Below are 6,675 nucleotides of genomic sequence, written 5' to 3'. Positions count from 1 at the left end.
TGTGAAAAAAATGTCCACAGTAGTCCCTCCAGCCCGAAGACTGCTCCCCTACAGAGACCGTTCCTACTGAGATGAAGGAAACCTGCCTCCTTGTTTATCTGTATGTTTAACTTCACTGTTCCACTCTGTATTATAAACAGCCTGAGCTTCCTCTTCCTGGGTGCTGTGCCTTCTACATCAGAGAGCCCAGCTCACCCAATCCCAGCTTTTCCTGTACATGTGTGCGTCATTCCTTCATCCCTCGCTGCCCATAGTCAGGTTCCAGAATCCAAGCTGTGCAAGGATGAGGTGAAGAAGTAAAGGTTATGGCCAGGCTAAAGGTGCAGGTGTGTCATCTCAGCCACTTGGGAGGCTGGAGCTAGAGGATTGCAAGTTTAAGGCTTACCCAGACTATAGAGGTAGTTCAAAGCTAGCCTTGGCAACCTAACAAGAACCTATCACCAAATGCAAAAGGCGAAACAAGGGCAGAGGAAACCAGGTCGGTGATCAATTGCTTGTCTAGCATGTGTTAGTTACTGGGCTCCAGCCCCAGGATTACAGACATGGGGGTTGGCAAGAGAGATGACTCATTGGTTAGGAGCACTTACTGCCCTTGCAGAGGATTCAGGTCCTAAGACCAGAGTTCAATCCCTATCACCCACACTGCGGCCCTCAACTTTAACAATTACAGGTTATCTGATGCCCTCTGCTGGCCTCTATGAGTACCTGCATGCATTAGCTCTTACACATAGACATGCTCATTAAAAAAATAAAACAGAAAAAGAGGCTGTGAACTCTCAAGACTGGAGAAGTTCTGTGCCCAAAGAGAAGTGGGCACTAACTGCATGGGTTCAGAGTTACTGGAGGAGGTTGGCCTGTGTGGGAAACTAGCCCAATCCCAACTCTGTATCAAGTTCCTAGCATTGTGCTAGGGTTAATCTCTTTCTGTTGGCAATGGTTCTGTAGTTGCATAAGACGCTAACTGATGGGGGAAACTGGGTTAACATAAGGGGAAGCAGGAACTGGATACTATTTTCACAAAACTTCTGTAAGTCAAAATTATCTCAAAATAGAAAGTTTAAAAAAAAGGCACAGGGAATAATGGCCATTTTGCTGGGCATAGTGGCACCAGACTCTGTCCTGATATATGGGAGGCAGAGGCAGGTGGATCTTTGTGAGTTCGAGATCAGCTTGGTCTACATATCGAGGTCAAGGCCGGCTAGGGCTGCATAGTGATACTCTGTATAAAAAAAAAAAAAAGTCGGGCTGGAGAGATGGCTCCGTGGTTAAGAGCACTGGCTGCTCTTCTAGAGGACCCAGGTTCAATTCACAGCACCCACATGACAGTTTACAACTGTCTGTATCTCTAGCTCCAGGGGATCTGAAACCCTAATACAGCCTTGCAGGCAAAACACCAATGTGCATAAAATAAAAATAAAAAAATCATTAAAAAAAAAAAAAAAAAAGTCAATTTTCACAACTGGCAAGATAGCTCAGCAGGTCAAAGCACTTGCCATGCAAGCCTGATGATTTGTGTTCAGTTCCCAGAATCCGTACAGTGGAAGGAGAGACTGACTCCCAAAACTCCTCCAACCTCCACACGTACACATGGCACAGATGGCACAGAAGACAGGGACATCCAGGATTATGTTAAGATGTAGCCCCAAGGATACCCCTCCAGCAGCCCACTTCCTGCCATCTCCCACCTCATACTTCCCAATACTATGAGGTCGGGAATCCATCTAGGGATTACTCTGTTGATTAGATCCAAGTCTTCATGACCTGATGGTCTTTGGAGACTGTAATGGATACCCACACTGTGGTGGTTTAAATGAGAATGGCCCCCATAGGCTCCTGTGTTTGAATAATTGGTCCCCAGTTGGTGGAACTGCTTGGGAAGGATTAGGAGGTATGGCCTTGTTACAGGAAGCCTCTCACTGGGGGTGGGCTGTGAGGTTTCAAAAGCCCACTCCAGGCTCAGTCTGATGCTCTCTCTGCCTCCCACCGGTGGATCAGGAGGTCAGCTCTTAGCTGCTCCAGCACCATGACTGCCTGCTGCTACCACACTCCCTGCCCTGATGACCATGGACTAACCCTCTGAAACCGTACGCAAGCTCCCAGTTAAATGCTTTCTCCAATGTTACCATGGTCATGGTGTCTCTTCACAGCAATAGAATGATAACTAAGACTGGTGTGGCCTTGTTAGAAGAGACGTGTCACTGGTGCAGGCTCTGAGATTTCAAAAGATGCCTGCTCTTCCCAGTTTTCTCTCTGCCTCCTGCTTGTGGCTAAAGATGGGAGCTCTCAGTTGCTGCTGGAGACACTGTTGCCTCGTCTGCCACCATAACTCTAATCCTCTGAGACTGTAAGCTCCAAATAAACTCTGTCTTTTCTAAGTTCCCTTGGACATGGTGTTGTATCACAGCAATAGAAACGAACTAATACACTGGCACAAACTTGCTACCGCAGTGTGGAGCAAAGACCTTATTTCCCTCAATTAAGGAGAGCATGAATATTTGAGATAAGGGACTACCTCAGTAGAAAATGACAAGAGAGACTATCTTAGCTTCCCAGGCTTGCTGCACTGAAGAGTTACACATCAGGACTGCCTTTTGCAACTGCCAGGCCTCTCCCCCAAGCCCCATCAGGCTCCTGGGTGGTGGAGGAGAATCCATTCTGTTGGTTTTAAAAACGGTGCTTGTTACCATTCAAGAGAGGTCACGAGGTACAACAAAACCCAGTATCAGAGCTTTATTAGGTGGGGGAGGACAGAAGAGAGTGACCAGGCCTGTGAAAGACATGTGCAAGGAGAAAGAGAGTGGAGAGGAGGAGAGAGCAGAAGAGAGAGGAGGAGTCTGTGTCCGGGTTTTAAGGGTTCTCCTGCACATGCACCTATTGACTTACAGAGCTATGCCACACATGCACATATTGCGTGACCACGCTGTGCACATTACATAATCACGCAGCGCACGGATGATGTGAGACCCTTTGCTTAACTACTGAACTGTGCATGTGTGGTCATGCAGCTGGAGGAGCAGCAGAATTCTAACATTCAAGACTTTTTGCTTATTATAAAAAAAGGTGGGTGGACAGGAATAGGGGTGTTGTTTCTCCCAAAAAACTGCTTCCAGTTGACTTGGTGGGTGTCGGTTGACTCTTGGGAGGTTTGGGAAGGGGGCTTCTGAGGTAGACAGGTGTCCTGGGGTTGCCTGCTGTTTTGGGAATCATCTGACAAAGTGCTGTCCAGGTGGATTCAAGCTGATTCCAGAGCTTGCTGACCTGTCCAGGTGGATTCTCTGGAGCTCAGAAATCTGGAGCTTAATATGTTTAATTTTAAAATATTAAGAAGCAGCCATGGGAAAATTAAAGTCTTGGGCTGGTGACCATAACATTGCTGTGTTTAGTACTCTGCTTATATTGGTGTGTGTGTGTGTGTGTGTGTGTGTGTGTGTGTGTGTGTGTGAGAGAGAGAGAGAGAGAGAGAGAGAGAGAGAGAGAGAGAGAGAGAGAGAGAGAGAGAGAGAAACAGAGACAGAGAGAGAGACAGAGAGAGACAGAGAGATTTGGAACATGCTTTTAATTTTTACCTGAGATAAGCCTTATCAGAGACAGATTATTTTAAGGCACCTGTTTGCTTTATTAGTTTAGCATCCAGGAGACACAGGTGATCAATTGCTGAGAGCATTTAACAGTATTAGATGGTTATATTAAAGTCTGTTTTTGCAGAGCCCAGACACTTTTGGGTCTGGGGGTGTAAATATCTTTGGGCTGTTACTGTTTCCTTACCGCCTGGGTATACACTTGATGGTCCTTGGACTCCAGCTCTATGGTGATCCTGTAACAATCAGCTGAGTAGTTAATTAGAAGAGGGAACCAGGAAGAGAAAAGCTTGTGGGGTGAGACCTCATTCTTCTGGAACTGGGGACAAGGCAGTGGATCCTGATGTCCTCTGGGACTTGAGAGAGAGCAGGTTCCTGTCTGTGTCACTGTGCATGGGGAGGAGAAGAGACACTACTGACCAGTCTGGAGTGAGGCACATGGGGGGAGCAATGAAATAAAGCTCCTACCTTAGCTGGAAAACCTCTTCCTATTAGGTACCCCTGAAATTACAATTAAGTGGTGGGGGTCTGGTGAGGTGGGTAAAGCTGTCTTCTACCCTGACAATAGGGAAACAAGAAGGAGAGGTGGGACCCCAAAACTCCCTCAGGACTGAGGAAGTGGCTCGGTGTCCAACAGGAAGGAAATGGATCACCCCATGCTGCCTCCTGGGTTCCCTGTGAGCCCATGGCCAAGCCTAGGAGGTCTGCTGGAGGTCTTTGATGTCCCCATGACACGAGGTGCATGAGGGCAGTCAGCTGACCAGTATTCCTCTCTAGGTGGCACTTTGAACAAGGCTCCATTGATGGCCCGAGGGGCAGAGCACACACTAGCCAGCGTGGCCTTTTCTAGCACACATTTAAAACAGGGACCTGGAAGTACTTATGCAGCAGCCGCTCGGATAGCTTGTGCCAGCATCCGAGTCATGGCACCAATGTTGTTTTTAAAATACGGCGCTTGTTACAGTGTGAGAAAGGTCACGAGGCACAACAAAACTCAGTAGGTTGAGGTGGGGGGGGGGTGGGCACAGAAGAGAGTGACCAGGACTGTGAAAGACACATGGGGGCGGAGAGCAGAAGAGAGAGGAGGAGTCTGTGACCGGCTTTTTAAGGATTCTCCTGCACATGTGCCTGTGGGCTTACGGAGCTACGCCACACATGCACAGATTGTGTGACCACGCTGCGTGCATTATGCAATCATGCAGCATACAGATGATGTAAGACCCCTTGCTCAACTACTGAACTGTACATGTGCCGTCATGCAGCTGGAGGAATGGCAGAATCCTAACACATACTGCTTCCTCCCTAAGCTCTGGTCTGCTGCCCATGATGAAAACCCTGAGCCCCTGTGGACGCCCAGCCCAGGCTGATAGTGAAGGTCTGCCCGGAGCTTCCCTGCCCCAGGACCCAGCATGGCCACTGGGGCTCAGGGACTGGGGCAGCTGCTACAGCTTCCCCCCAGAAGCTCCAGCCTTGCATGTGGGAACTGTCCTTGACCTTGCATAGGCTTGGGCGGAATCCCTAGGTGCAAATCAGAGATCCTCAGCTCTGCTGTAGCCCAAGGCTGTGGCTCCAGGTCACAAGGGACTCAGTGGTGGGCACACACTGTGGGTGTGAAGGCCTGAGGGCTCCTGCCAGAACATGTCTTGCCTGTGTGAGTCACAGGCAGACCAGGTGGACTTGGAGGATCCACGTTCTGAGAAGCTCACGGTTAGTGGGGGACCCTGGAGACAAGCAGAAGTGTCACGTTGCTGACAATACTCCAGCAGAGGAGGGTACAGGAGGACGTGTTAGGCAGCACTCCACCGAGGCGCTCAGAAAAGCGAGAAGCTGAGGCTGAGTTACCACAAGCCACTGAACCAGACTGGTTATCTTACTTCATCACTACCTAGCCAGGCTCTACTCTTAACCCAGTAGGCAGTGGTAGGCAGCCAGATGGGTGTTGGGGTTGCTTCAGTGGCCAATCTTTCCCTGGTCTGGACAGCACAGGGTGTGTACAGTTGCTGTGACCTCACTCTGCCACCCTCCAAATCTTGGTCGCAGAGGTGTGTTTGCTCAATTGCAAAAGCTAAGCAGGATGCTGCTGCCCCCTCCTGGCCACAGGGCAGACTGCAGGCCTGAGGCCATGTGGGCCAGGCTGTGCCAGGTCCCTTCCTGAGAGCAGGTATAAGGTGTGTGTGTGTGTGTGTGTGTGTGTGTGTGTGTGTGTGTGTGTGTGTGTGTGTGTGTGTGTGTGTGTGTGTGTGTTGGAAATCAAAGCTGCATCCTCTGGTAGAGTAGCCAGTGCTCTTCACCACTGAGCAACCTCTTCAACCCAGTAAGGTGCCTCCACCTCTATCTTCACTTGCCAAGAGGCCTGACGTCCCCCTCTATAATATGGTCACAAACTAAGATCTTCCTGGAGGGCCCATGAGTTGCACTTCATGAGCAAGCCAGGCTCCACAGCTCTCCTAAAGTAACCCATCCCAGGCTTGTACAGGGCAGCCAGGGGACCCGAAATAACCTGTCCCTTCCCTGTATGAACAGAGTCTCAGTGCAAAGTGCTCTGTAGCGCTCTGACAGTGAGGCTGGGTGCCAGTGTTCACCTCAACCCGTGTTTGGCCAGAGTGGCTGTGGGACAGGCAGAGAGAGGCGGGTGGCCCCGGCGCTGCAGGGGTACTGCTCTGACAGGAGACAAATTCCCAGCGCCAGGTACCCCCAAGCTGAGGGCTCTCAACTTCCCTGCTGTGTCTCCCAAGCCTGGGAGCCTTAGTGGAGAGCTTGGGTAGTATCCTTGTCTTTGTTGACTTCATGCCCCGGGGAATGGTCTTTGGGATCACCAGTTAGACTGTCGGCCCCAGGAAGCCCCAATAGCCTCCTCTAGACTCCCTTCAGAGCCTAGGGGCTGCTGACGCTAAGACCCCAGTGGAGAGAGCAGGGGTCATAGAGCCTAGCATGGACTCAAAGCCACAACCCTGAGGCCACCACCCTCCTCTGACTCCTCAGGGACAGCTTCCTGTCCTTTCTGTCACTGCTGCCAGGTCTACCCTCAGGATTCCTGTGAGGTAGAATGTGTCTTGCAGAAAGGCTCAGGGAGAGCGACCCACTCCAGAGTGCTATG

The sequence above is a fragment of the Peromyscus maniculatus genome, chromosome 1 (genome assembly GCF_049852395.1).
Source record: "Peromyscus maniculatus bairdii isolate BWxNUB_F1_BW_parent chromosome 1, HU_Pman_BW_mat_3.1, whole genome shotgun sequence".
Classification (NCBI taxonomy): Eukaryota; Metazoa; Chordata; class Mammalia; order Rodentia; family Cricetidae; genus Peromyscus; species Peromyscus maniculatus.
Note: the sequence above shows the minus strand (reverse complement) of the source record.